The sequence below is a fragment of the Coregonus clupeaformis genome, unplaced genomic scaffold (assembly GCF_020615455.1).
Source record: "Coregonus clupeaformis isolate EN_2021a unplaced genomic scaffold, ASM2061545v1 scaf2187, whole genome shotgun sequence".
NCBI lineage: Eukaryota > Metazoa > Chordata > Actinopteri > Salmoniformes > Salmonidae > Coregonus > Coregonus clupeaformis.
In genome coordinates, this window is record NW_025535641.1 from 60,304 (window position 1) to 75,130 (window position 14,827).

General features: G+C 43.4%; 1 long non-coding RNA gene across 3 annotated transcripts; it reads right to left on the minus strand.

Moving 5' to 3' along the window:
- Nucleotides 1-6,599: 6,599 nt before the first annotated feature.
- Nucleotides 6,600-13,293, minus strand: LOC121566439. Of its 3 annotated transcripts, none has more exons than XR_006000892.2 (4): nt 13,215-13,293; nt 11,383-12,140; nt 8,359-8,495; nt 6,600-6,720 (listed from the first exon to the last, which is right to left on the minus strand). It is a non-coding gene; the product is annotated as an uncharacterized LOC121566439 (long non-coding RNA). The 3 variants fall into 3 exon arrangements; XR_006660024.1 differs by lacking the exon at nt 13,215-13,293 and adding an exon at nt 13,002-13,201 and having other exon boundaries at nt 8,359-8,477; XR_006660023.1 differs by lacking the exon at nt 13,215-13,293 and adding an exon at nt 13,002-13,201.
- Between the last annotated feature and the right edge of the window lie 1,534 nt (nt 13,294-14,827).

The window sequence follows — 14,827 nt, forward strand, 5'->3', positions numbered from 1 at the left end:
GATTACAGGGAGCTTTAGAGGCATCCCATCCAGATTATCCAATCCAGCTCAAATCCAACCCTGTGTCAGATGAACAGTTGTGCAGGATTTAATCCCAGCACGTTATTAGGGATGGGACCCCAGCAGCACAGACAGAATGTAGAGTTTAGGGGGTGGAGGGTTTGAGTGGGGCGATGTGGGCAACGGGGGTACAGGGGTACAGACATCGGATTAGAGGGAACACAAACAATGAGGAGTGTGTCCCAACTCAATTTCCATTGTTCAGAGGGAAGAAATAAATAAAAAATACCCCATGGTGATTTAGCAAGATGCATGTCTCGGTTTAAATATGTCCTCTTAAACACTCAACATCTATCCGTCCGTCTGTCCGTCCATCCATCCATCCATCCATCCATCCATCCATCTATCTATCTATCTATCTATCTATCTATCTATCTATCTATCTATCTATCTATCTATCTATCTATCTATCTATCTATCTATCTATCTATCTATCTATCTATCTATCTATCTATCTATCTATCTATCTATCTATCTATCTATCTATCTATCTATCTATCTATCTATCTATCTATCTCTCTGTCTGTCTGTCTGTCTGTCTGTCTGTCTGTCTGTCTGTCTGTCTGTCTGTCTGTCTGTCTGTCTGTCTGTCTGTCTGTCTGTCTATCCGTTCTATCGGTCTATGAGGTTAACAATGTGTGTTAAATATGTGTATTTTTTGCACTTAATTTATCACCCCCCAAAAAACACAGAATGATCCCCACAGCCGCCCCACCACCCTGCCTGTCGAATGGCCTATGGGAGAATACCACAAATAGAGCATTAAATTTGCTCCACATTGAATCATAAGAGGCTGAGAGAGGCAGTGGGGCTAAACAGTATACACACAGTGTCACAGGGAATCTGTTATATATTCAAATAACGCTGTTGGCTCTCCTTCAAAACCAAGAGTACATGGTGGCAGCCCCACAGACACAGACTTGAACTTTACAGGGTTTCCTCAAGTTATTACAAAGTAAGGCCTTGTCCCCATAGTTTTAGACAGCGTCCTCTCCTTGTCTCCTTCCCTTAGGGCCCACTGATCTGAAAGGACTTGATAGGTGAAAGTGATATTGTGGAACTGGAAACCTGTCCCAGTCGTTGTACCTATCAGTGCTCATGAAGGAAAGGAGATAAGGAAAGCAACACATTTGAGAGTATTGGGACGTGGCCAATGTATTCCTCCATATCCCAAGGCTGTCACAGTGCATGTTTTACTATAAACATATACAACCCCCCATAGCAACCACACATACTAATTATGCACTTGAGATGGCAAGGATATTTAAAAACGTCTCAAGTCCATGCAAAAGGTTCAGAGTGAGTTTTATAGAAGGCCTCTTTACCTAGTAGTATTCATATGGTCAGGCAGTGTATCTTACCGGTTCAGATGAAGGGAAAGTTCCAGAGGAGGAGATGGAGGTTCAGTTTGGGACCAGACAAACATGGAGGACAAAGGACACTCTGAGGTATGGGCTGGCTGGCCTGCTTCTATATGTAAACTAGCCCTCATAGCCTCCAGCAAGGTGACCAGCCCAGCCCAACCCAACCCAGACTAGCCCTCGTGGGAGAAGCACCCTCCCCATAGCCACCCCAGTCCCCCGTCAGGAACAGGCAGGCCTGATGGAGGCAGAAGGGCGTAAAGGAGAGAAGGAGAGAAGGAGAGAAGGAGAGAGAGGGAGAGAGGGAGAGAGGGAGAGAGGGAGAGAGGGAGAGATGGAGAGAAGGAACAGTCGATCCCGCCAGTGATTGTTGACGTGGTGACTAAAGGAGGCGGGGCTGACCTCGCTGAGGTACCAAATAACGAGTGTTGTGTGTGTGTGTGTGTGTCTATGTGTGTGTGTGTGTGTGTGAGGGCGGGGGTGCAGGAAGGGCCTTTTTGGGGGTGATTATCTAAGCACTTCCCCTGAGCCAATGAACATTTTATATCAATACTCATAGCTTTTTATACAACCAACTGACGTATACTGGGCTGCAGGATCATTATTGATTGCTGAGAAGCCACAAGCCACATGCCGCTGGTCCCATGCATTGTCTACAGTATGTAACAAACAGACACTGAATAAGATTTGTCTTACAACACACTTTGTCACAGCAAGGCAGAATAGTGCGTTAACAAGTTATGTTAAGATCCAAGTCCCAGTTTTTCTATCGGATAGGATTAAATGCATAGATATAGAATGAATAGGACGAACGTATCATTGGCTTCAATGGGGACTCCCGTGCTATTCGTTCTATTTCTATGCATTTAATCCTATCCGATAAGTGAAATCCAGATAGATCGCTTTTGAAAAACTGGGCCCTGATGTCCAATTTGGTCCTAGAATAGAGTTGTGTAATCTTTGACCATCTTTTCATCCCAATGATCAGCATTATTCATCTGTGGGGATGAGAGCGCACGGCACTTCCTTCTGTCTCAGCAAAACAACAGAGCTCCTCCAGGCAGCTTCCTCTCCCCTCCCCTCTAAAAGCCTCCCGTTCCCCTCTGTGCCCCCACTGCCCCATAATCCACAACAACAATCCCAGCCCCTAATGGAAAATATGTCCTGACCCTCTCCTCTGATGTGGTCAATGCAGCCAGTAATGGGTCCACATTGCCTTGCAGCTAAAACCAATAATGAATGGGGCTGAATGTCTGAAATGGAACTTTAACCGTGCCTGTCTGTCTGTCTCTGTTCTCACGTCACGGTATGTGGTCTTCCTTTAGTATTGCCAGTGTCCGTATATCCAGAGGAATAGTCCTTTTAACTTCTAATCAAACGCAACGTTCACTGATGCTATTCACCTCCTCAATAGATAGTTGTTTTTGCAACATCATTTCTCAACGCGCGATTTGTAGATTTGTTAGTGTTCTATTGAAGCAGTAAGGCCCGAGGAGGTGTGGTATATGTCCAATATACCATAGCTAAGGGCTGTTCTTAGGCACGTATATTGGCCATATACCACAAACCCCAGAGGTGTCTTATTGCTATTATAAACTGGTTACCAACGAAATTAGAGCAGTACAAATAAATGTTTTGTCATACGGTCTGATACACCATGGCTGTCAGTCAATCAGCATTCAGGGCTCGAAACGCCCAGTTTATAAAAGACGTATACCATGGGTATGACAAAACGTTTATTTTTAATGCTCTAATTACAGTGTCAGTTTGACTAGTGTCAGTGTGGCTAGTGTCAGTTTATAATAGCAATAAGGCACCTCTGGGGTTTTTGGTATATGGCCAATATACCACGGCTAAGGGCTGTATCTAGGCAGCCCGCACTTCGTAGTGCCTAAGAACAGCCTTTAGCCGTGGTATATTGGCCATATACCTCACCCCCCCTGGGCATTATTGTTTAAATAACATATACAATACAGTACATGTTACACTAATCCAATCAAACGACCACATGGGTGGAAAAACCATCATATTCCATGGTTAGGATTAGTGATGACATCAGACATGTAGGTTATACAGGTTAATGCTATGTGATGACATCAGACATGTAGGTTATACAGGTTAATGCTATGTGATGACATCAGACATGTAGATTATACAGGCCACACGCAGCATGATGTGGCACTATCAAATGAGGAGGAGGAAGTTACCTCCCATGTAGCAAGCATCACCAAGGATACAGGACAGGGATTATAACCAGCCAGAGTGCTGCATCACCATGGATACAGAACAGAGATTATTACCAGCCAGAGTATTGCATCACCATAGATACAGGACAGAGATTATAACCAGCCAGAGTACTGCACCACCATGGATACAGGACAGAGATTATAACCAGACAGAGTACTGCACCACCATGGATACAGGACAGAGATTATAATCAGCCAGAGTACTGCACCACCATGGATACAGGACAGAGATTATAATCAGCCAGAGTACTGCACCACCATGGATACAGGACAGAGATTATAACCAGACAGAGTACTGCACCACCATGGATACAGGACTGGGATTATAACCAGCCAGAGTACTGCACCACCATGGATACAGGACAGGGATTATAACCAGACAGAGTACTGCACCACCATGGATACAGGACTGGGATTATAACCAGACAGAGTACTGCACCACCATGGATACAGGACAGAGATTATAATCAGCCAGAGTACTGCACCACCATGGATACAGGACAGAGATTATAACCAGACAGAGTACTGCACCACCATGGATACAGGACAGAGATTATGACCAGCCAGAGTACTGCACCACCATGGATACAGGACAGAGATTATAATCAGCCAGAGTACTGCACCACCATGGATACAGGACAGGGATTATAACCAGACAGAGTACTGCACCACCATGGATACAGGACAGAGATTATAATCAGCCAGAGTACTGCACCACCATGGATACAGGACAGAGATTATAACCAGACAGAGTACTGCACCACCATGGATACAGGACAGAGATTAGGACCAGCCAGAGTACTGCACCACCATGGATACAGGACTGGGATTATAACCAGCCAGAGTACTGCACCACCATGGATACAGGACAGAGATTATAACCAACCAGAGTACTGCACCACCATGGATACAGGACAGAGATTATGACCAGCCAGAGTACTGCCGGGTGCAGCTAGTGGAAGCAATAGTGGTAGTCTGTAATATCTCTTCCATTAAGGATCTGCACAGGGCACAGAGGAGAGAGGGGACTTTGTCTCCCTTTGTTTTAAGATGGATAAAGCTACATGTACCATGCTCTCTCTCTCTCTCTCTCTCTCTCTCTCTCTCTCTCTCTCTCTCTCTCTCTCTCTCTCTCTCTCTCTCTCTCTCTCTCTCTCTCTCTCTCTCTCTCTCTCTCTCTCTCTCTCTCTCTCCTCTCTCTCTCTCTCTCTCTCCTCTCTCTCTCTCTCTCTCTCTTCTCCTCTCTCTCTCTCACACTCTCTCGCCCTCTCTCCTCTCTCTCCTCTCAATTCAATTCAATTCAATTTAAGGGCTTTATTGGTATGGGAAACGTGTGTTAACATTGCCAAAGCAAGTGAAGTAGATAGTAAAGAAAAGTGAAATAAACAATCAATATTAACAGTAAACATTACACTCAGAAGTTTCAAAAGAATAAAGACATTTCAAATGTCATATTATGTATATCTACACTCTCTCCTCTCTCTCTCTCTCTCTCTCTCTCTCTCTATCCTCTCTCTCTCTCCTCTCTCTCTCTCTCTCTCTCTCTCTCTCTCTCCTCTCTCTCTCTCTCTCTCTCTCTCTCTCTCTCTCTCTCTCTCTCTCTCTTTCAATGTAAGGGCTTTATTGGCATGGGAAACGTATGTTAACATTGCCAAAGCAAGTGAAGTAGATAGTAAACAAAAGTGAAATAAACAATAAATATGAACAGTAAATGTTATACTCAGAAGTTCAAAAAGAATAAAGACATTTCAAATGACATATTATGTCTATATACAGTGTTGTAACAATGTGCAAATAGTTAAAGTACAAATGGGAAAATAAATAAACATAAATATGGGTTGTATTGATAATGGTGTATGTTCTTCACTGGTTGCCCTTTTCTCTCTCTCTCTCTCTCTCTCTCTCTCTCTCTCTCTCTCTCTCTCTCTCTCTATCTCTCTCTCTCTGTCTTCTCATAGGGTATCTGAAGCATACATCCCTTGTCTTGAGATGTGTGTGTGTGTGTGTGTGTGTCTGTTTATACCTGGGTTGTTGATGCAGGGGGCAATAGAAACGATTTGCTCATACTGCTGATACATTAGTGTGATATAAATTGAACTTGACCACGCCAGGGGCTGGCACCCAGAGCAACTCACCCACATGTATAGAGGGAGGTGGCATGTTCTCACCCGTATGTCGCCAGCGTCTTCAATCTCATAGCTTGGTTAGAGGGGCTACTATACAAACACTGTAGAATACATCTCATAAGGCCCAAGTAGAGGCTTCTAATCATACTGTATGCATCACCATTCACCACCACTTGTGTGGCACAGTGAGCACTTAAAGCTTGGAGACTGGGACACATTTCTATCCCTGACAAGTAGGCTACTGACCACACACACACACCAAATGCACAAGAAATGACACACAAATGCCTGCACTTGCAGACGTGCACACACACATGCTGCTCCTGCACTGATTGCCTGTGAGCTAAAGCTGCCAGTGTGGCAGAGCCAGTTGCGGTGACAAAGGACACAAGTTACCCTGGGTGTCAGAGGGATTCTGGCCTCAGCCCCAAGTGTGTGTGTGTGTGTGTGTGTGTGTGTGTGTGTGTGTGTGTGTGTGTGTGTGTGTGTGTGTGTGTGTGTGTGTGTGTGCGTGTGTGTGTTTGTGTTGATAGTGACACAGCAAGCAGACAGAGGCGAGAGGCATAGAAAGCCACCAGAGCCTCAGAGATGGCCCTTTGCAACCCTGGCACTACACATTAAACTCTGCAACAGCTTGGGTGTAGGCCTCTGGTGTAGGCCTATGGACTGCACTGGATGTCTTTAGTTAAGCATAGACTTAATGTGCTTTTAATAGAAAAATACTGAAGAGGAGTGGGTAGGGCAGGGGACGGGATGGGAGGGGAGGGGGGGCAGGGGTGGGGGTGGGGGGGGGGAGGGTCTTACCACAGACAAGCTGGACCACTGGGATCAGGACATGGGCAGTGGTTGTGTTTGGAGGAGGGGGAGCTAGGTGGCAGACAGACTGGTTCAGATCATCAGCTCCAGCAGGACCAGCATCAACCCATTCTAGAGAGAGAAGGAAAACATAAGAACCATTAAGAATACATTTCAAACCGTTAACGCATCTTTTACATTTCAGATATATTTGAATATACAGGACTGAAATACAGAACTGTAAAATAGAGCATACTGTAAAATAAAGCATTTCAGCCCACATGAAAAAATACTACAGTTTACTAGAGAATACTACAGTACTTACTATATAATGTTGTAGTAAACTATAGTATACTGTAGAATACTATACTACACACTGTAGCATCCTTCGATCATGTGTAGTACTTACTATAGAATTTTGTAGTACATTGTAGAATACTATAGTAAATACTACAGTATACTACAGTCAGCAAAATCACTACTGTAAATACTACAGTAATGTCTGCAAAAACACTACAGTTTTTAAACTATAGTAATATTACAGTAATTAATTAGCATATAACCTGCCCATTCCCCTCCCCCATATCTCAATTTGTGCCACTCATAATTAAGAAACCTACATGCCAAGTATAGACCATATATTGTGTTTCTTACAGGTTATAGAAAAGTATTTATCCAGTAGGTGAAATCCCCCACTTCTATGTCAAAGATAATAAAACAAAAAAACAATATAGTAAATACTACAATATACTACAGTAATATCTGCAAAAACACTATAGTAAATACTACAGTATACTACACTCTGCAAAAACACTACAGTTTGCAAAAACACTACCGTTTTTTTACCATAGTAATATTACAGTATTTATACTATAGTAAACTATAGCATTTTTTCATGTGGGAGACCATTTTACCTGAGTTATGAAAAGGCTACAGTGTGAGGATAAATAAAGGCATTGGGTTGATTATACTGTCCTCTTTCAGCAAGGCTTTGCCAGGAACACAGCAGCAGCTTGCTGTTTACACCTTGCTGGCTGGCTGACTGACTGACTGGGTCTCTTGGATGCCAAGGGGAATTTTCCTCATGGCTAGAAGCAGGGGCAGACTGGGGCCAGAAGTCAGCTCTGGCATTTCTAACACATTGGCCCATATTTTTCCTTAAAGCCCCAATGAAGGCCCATTTCTTTCCTTGAGGCCCCCACAATGACCCATTTTATTCCTTGAGGTCCCAAATATTATCCAGATAAAGATCATTGTACGCAACAAACCCAAGCTAGACAGGCCCACTGGGCTAAAACTGAACCAGCCCATCTGGCATTTGCCCGAAATGCCAGATGGTCAATCCGCCCCTAGCTAAAAGGCAGCACAAACACCATATGTGGACCTACACTGTTAGTGTACGCTGAACTGGCTTTCATTATTAGTAAACTCAACGGAAACTCAAATTAGTAGCATTCTCTTCCACTGCAGCTGAAAACAACAGCATCCTGATATTGTGTGAAAAAGTGTTTGTGTGTATTCGTGTCTGTGTGTGTGTGTATGTGTATGTGTATGTGTATGTGTATGTGTATGTGTATGTGTATGTGTATGTGTGTGTGTGTGTGTGTGTGTGTGTGTGTGTGTGTGTGTGTGTGTGTGTGTGTGTGTGTGTGTGTGTGTGTGTGTGTGTGTGTGTGTGTGTGTGTGTGTGTGTGTGTGTGTATGTGTATGTGTGTGTGTGTGTTGATTATCAGCCTAATGGGTAATGTCAGAAGATCATGCTGTTCTTACCAAAGAGGGGTCCAGGAAATCTCCTTGCTGTTCTCCTCCATGTCATGGGACCATGTCTTATCCCACATTCCAGAATACCATGAAAAATTCCACCTCTCCACTTCTGATACACCTGGAGACTAGAAAAAGAGTAAAACCTTTGCAGGCAGGGGTTAAATGTGAGTTTTTATTGAACAATGACTATCCCAATCAATTGCTTTTCCATGATTATTTCTGATTTCCCCTATTGGACCCCCTGTTGTCACTGAAGCGCTTTAGATAGAATTGACCATAATATAGATGATTACATTGTCTCTGGATCTTGATTAGACAGCCGGCTAGACAGTGGGAGGTCAGCGGATGTCGTCAACATCAATGGCACATTACGCAATGATAACCTGCCTCTTTGAGGGTGGTTTAGGACAAGTCGTGTGTGTGCTATGTGCTTGGCCTGCCAGAGGAAAGTAGTCATTTTACCACTGTGGCTGCTGGTTCAACATGATAACAGTGCCCTCTGTTGGTCGCTGTATCCAAATACAACTCACTGTTGGACTGAGAGCAGAAATGCTCCGACTGCAATATTCTATTACATCAGAAAGCTCCTTAGCAAAGGCTACCAGGATGAATCAGACTGTTTAATATTTTATGAGTTCTAAAAGGAAATCCAGGGTTGTCCTCTGCCCCTTCAAATTTTCACCACCTTAAAGGGGAAATCTGCAGTTGCTACATCCATTTTTGGACTTGTAAATTAATGATATATACCCATTTATTCTTGAAGAATATAATGTATAAATGCCTTATGTGTTGAATTCAACTGTCATACTCCATCAGAACCCCAAAATAAAAACTTGTTTTACTCAAATGTTTGTAAATATTGTAAATGTAAACAAACACTGTATAGCATCAAAACATGATTAAAACTATATTTTGATAACTTGGATGGTCGGACCTTGCATCCAAAGCTCTGTCTATGAATTTGAAAGAGGTAACATTTCTCCAGGCACATTCCTCAGCTTTTTACCAAAACAGAAGCGTGGAAATCACTTTATTATTTCAACTGTGGATTGCCCCTTTAAATTAATCCTCTACCTCTTTAGTTCATTCCTCCATTTTCTCCCCCTTTTAACATCTTGCTGAGTGAAATATCATCGCTCTCTAATTGTATGTTGCTTTGACATCAACACCATAAAGGCCACTAGTAAGAGTATATTAGTGATGATAATAACCATATTGGTTTAAGTACCATAATTATGGCAGTTAGTATGTGTAACTTTACCCCGTTAAAACCTCCAGGTGTTTCTGACAACAACAGTCACAAGGGCTGCAGTACCAACCAAAATGCAATGCTTTGAAATGAGATTGAGTTCCATAAGACTGAATAGTGTGTATAACTTGATTTCCATATCAGTCTGAGGCCCTGTTCCAGTCTACTCAGCTAATTCTATAATACAGTGAGAAATACAACAGCTCAAGGAGAGTGCTGAGATTTCTGCCTTCGCCTCTGATCCTATTCTACATCTATATGTGTGTATATAGTTAATATGTACTGTAGCTAACCTGGAAGTGCAGATGGTTTGCACAAGGTTGTTTCAACAACGACTTTGCCATGTGTATGTCAACAGAGAGGGCGAGACAATCCATTCTCTCCAGAAATGCTTGTGTACCAAACAGGGACAGACAATGCTTGAATAGACATATGACAAAACAGTATCATGGATTAGATGAAGACAAATGACGTTTTACACATCATCATCCCCTGAGTATTCTATGCTTTGTACTCATCTTCACCCCCTCCTTCACAAAGGAGAGAGAGAGAGAGAGATCAGGAAGAGTATCTCGGCTTACTGTAAGAAGCTGCAGTGACAATCGTCAGTTGCTCTTTCAACTCTGTGTGCAGCACCTGCAGACACTTAAAACTCTCATTTCATTAAGTGGAAATGTGTCTAGAGAAAGCAATGAGCTCACAGTGAGCCGTCTATAATCCTCTCCTCAACATCTTAAAACTAACTGATGGTTGTCAAACCAGGTTACTTGCCAGGGAGGGAGAGCGAGCGAGAGTGAAAGAGAGAGAGACAGAGAGAGAGAGAAAGAAAGACGAAGAGAGAGAGAGAGAGAGAGAGAGAGAGAGAGAGAGAGAGAGAGAGAGAGAGAGAGAGAGAGAGAGAGAGAGAGAGGGAGAGAGAGAGAGAGAGAGCTAGGGAGAGTGAAAGAGAGAGAGAGAGAGAGAGAGAGAGAGAGAGAGAGAGAGAGAGAGAGAGAGAGAGAGAGAGAGAGAGAGAGAGAGAGAGAGAGAGAGAGAGAGAGAGAGGTAGAGAGAGAGAGAGAGAGAGAGCTAGGGAGAGGGAAAGAGAGAGAGAGAGAGAGAGAGAGAGAGAGAGAGAGAGAGAGAGAGAGAGAGAGAGAGAGACAGAGAGAGAGAAAGACAAAGTGAGAGACAGAGAGAGAGAGAGAGAGAGAGAGAGAGAGAGAGAGAGAGAGAGAGAGAGAGAGAGAGAGAGAGAGAGAGAGAGAGAGAGAGAGAAAGACAAAGTGAGAGACAGAGAGAGAGAGAGAGAGAGAGAGAGAGAGACAGAGAGAGAGAAAGACAAAGTGAGAGACAGAGAGAGAGAGAGAGAGAGAGAGAGAGAGAGAGAGAGAGAGAGAGAGAAAGAAAAATAGAGCGAGAGAGAGAGATTGTTTTTCTCTGAGACAAAAAGCTATATATTTCCCAGGCCATAACTCTCCTCTGTGTGGCCAGTGAACAGTGAGAGGACTCAGGTTTCTCTCTCAGGCCTGAGTATCACTTACACTACATCCTGTTATGAGTTATGGTGCAAAGGGATGCAGGAGGAGACTTAGAATATAATACAGACTAATGAGCCTATTGAACACAGAGGTGTGGTAATGGAAAGCCACTGCATCATCCCTAATGTCCATCAATGGGTAAGTAAAGTCCTTCCGGATTGTCGACAGGACAATACACATTTATCAACATGCCATCCTACTGTACACAAGCAGGTGCTAGCACGCATTCACACATTCACACATTCACACACACACACTTACACGTGAAATCTGTCCAATGTCCTCCAAATTCCATACGGCTGCGTTTTCTGTTCCATTTGGGCCGGGCCCTGCGTTTTATAAGCCATCGTCACTTTTCCTCCTTACACCTGATAAACACAGCTCATGTCAGCTCCTTGTTGAGGAGCCATATGGGAGTATATGGAACTGCCAAAAACCTGAGGCATGTACACAGCAGGTATGTTTCAGAGCTACAGTACTATTGATGCATAGAGCAGATACTGAAAATAGATTACAACATAATATGGCTCCACTGCAAACACGTGCCCACTTCAGAGAGTTATTTTGCCAATTTAACTATTCTTATGTTTTCAATAAATGTCACATTATTGAGCTGCATTTCACACACTCAGTACAAAACATTCATTCATCCTATTGAGAGGTTGACAATGGAACAATAAGGCACAGTATTGCCTGAATGGCAGGTTCTGGACCCATTATGCAAAGCCAAAGTGGTTCTTTAAAGCCTTTTGATCTCTGCAGCAAAGTGTCATACTGTACAGACAGAGGGTTACTGAGATGTCAAGAATACAACGTTAATAACATTATAACCAACAATCTTTATAAGCTCTGTACCGTCACATGCCAGATGCCTATAAGTACTAATGAATGGGTATTTTTCAACTTATCTTTATGTGGGGGGATTTCGTTTTATCTCTCCACTTTTCAAGCTATAGAGACCACATTCTTCTGTTCTTATTCCAGACAACAGTCGTTGGATTGTTAACAAAGACGTGAAGCTTGTGAGAAGAAGAAAAATGCAACATTTATTTTACTCTGTTTGTTTCTAGTACAAATAGCTATGCATCTTATATAACAAGACACCATGAGAATAGTTGTATAATCATCATCAGTTGATATATGTTTGAAATTGGTCAAGATGACCCCAACAAACCGGTATCACATGCAGGCTATAGTAGTTACAATCTGCTAGTTCATACTAGCTAGTAAAAGCAGTCGTTTTGTCTGCAGAACAATATTGATTTGAGAGACTACATCAACACACCCAGCCCTCCCTCCAAACTAGATTCAAAACAGGAAGTCCAAACAGATAGCCAGCAGAGCACATCCTGTCCATCATCAGGACCAGTCGGCATGCCCTATTTACTGTTGGGAACGCCGTGAGGCCATGGCTGTGATTCAATTTAGCAGATAATTACACTATCTGGTAAAGCAATTATCCTGTTTACAACATAATGCCATTTGCTAGCTAATGGTGCTCCCACAACCTCCACAGTACAGGAGACAATGCATTTCTAAGAGGGGAAACAGGAACACTGTGTTGTAGCTATTGTTGAAGCATCTGTGGGCTAATTAGGTCAAAGCCTATGACAACAACAGCCTAAAAGATCAACAAAACATGACTCAGCCTGGTACACCACTGCACCCAGGCATGAATTTACATGTTATTTTAAACTTTCAAATGAGGTGACACTGCCATACCCAGAGAGCAGTATGCCAATGTTTTAAAGAGGGGAGAGATAAGGGAGCTCTTTAAGACCGAGCTTAGTCTGGGTAGATTAAATCCATGTGGCCTTGCTGGCTGATTTGAATCCCCTGCTTCTTTCTCTCCCTCCCTGCCTCCCTCTGAGCAGACTCACCAGAGCCATGGTCTGCAAGGAGGAAGAAAGCTTCTCAGGATCACTGGCTGTATGCATGCCAACTGTCTTGAATATCTCTGACCTGACTGCGCTTGATTAGAAAACAGCAATATGGTGTAAACTTATCCAGGGTTGTAATTCATTAGACGTTGGGAAGGAAATGAGAGGAAGATAGATAAAGTCCCTTTCTGAATAGGAAAGAGTGGTGCTTACCTTGACCCGGGAGAGGGAGGGATGGAGAGATGAGGAGAGTCAAAGGGATGGAGAGTAGAGGGTCCAGGCAGGGAAGGGGGTCTGGGTAGGTCCCAATGGGGTAGTCCAGGAGAGGGAACGAGGGAGGAGAAGAGAGGAGTGGAATGACAGGGAACAGGGAGACAGGGAGGTGAAACGTAAATGCTACTCTCTCCCTCCTCTCTCTTTCACATACACTCCCAAACACACACTCACACAGCCTACAGGCAGGAACTAACACAAGCAGTTACTCCCAGGATGGGAGAGAGAGTGTGTTATCCATTCACAGACACTTAAACACAGAGAGCAAAAGTAAGACCCGGCCCACTCTCTCCTACTGGCCCAATAAGAGGCAGCTGTAAAACTGTGCGACCAATGAGAGACATTGAAGGCAGGGCCAATAAGTGCAATGACTCATCCTACCAATCAAAGTAATTGCCTTTGGACTCTTAGAACCTCCCTCTCTCTTAAGGACAGATTTAGGAAGGTGCACTTAGCCTGTATGAGTGATTTAAGACCCTGACCTGGGACACATTAGAGTGATTAGATTCTGATGCACCTAAACCAGTGTGATACCACAATAGGTTGTATGCTCCACTACAACACTAGCTGACATCCAGTCAGGTACTGTACTGCATGCTAAAGTCATTCTCATGTACGGCTACCGTCTTAAAGGAGGTTACTCATGACATGTTGCATTATTTCTGAAAACAGAACACGCGCAGTCGTGCACACACTGACACACACACAGAAATGCATGCATACACACATACAGAGTTGATCGTTAAAGAGGGAGGAGAGGTGAGACCTCTGATTCAGCAGTATTTCAGCCCTCTCATAAAACACCGCTGACAGGATGTGCTGTAGAGGATGAACCTCCTCTATACTGGGCAGGGGAGCTGGCTACACTGTTGACAGGCTGTACTGCAGAGGAAGTACCTCTAGACTGGGCAGGAGATGGCTATAAAAGATTCATAGAAAATGGGAGGGGAAAGATGGGCACAGAAGGGGAAATATAGGCACGGTTTACCAGCTGAGATTTAATGAGTGTGTGTCGATGTGAATAATATACAGGATATTGCCACAATCAAACCAAGGTAACAGGAAAATATTGTGGATATTATATCCTAAGACTTATTTCCTATCTGTCCGATTACTTATGACCATTGATCTGAAAGAGATGGATAGTTCAAGTTGAAAGTCAGAATACATTAATGGGTGAAAGTGATATAGCGGAATGGCCGGCACCGTATGCACACATGGTATCCTTTTCACATTAGGTCTGGGTCTCAAAGGAGGTGACACAGAAGGAAGTGTTTCATCTGGGAAACAGCACTAGACGCAGACAGGTCTTGGTTAGAAAAGGAAAGGTTGGATGTCCATGAAATCAAGGCACACTGTTAAGGAGAGAAACGTGAATACATGTGTTTTTCGATTGTTGGACTGCCTTAGGATAACTGCATGACAACCAAATCCCCAGAGATATGTTATTGGGTTCTATTGAGGGCACAGAAGATATCTCATGACCGGCTAAATCACATTACATTGAAAGTGCTGTGACAATGGACTAATTCTCTCCATGTAGCCTGAGAGTG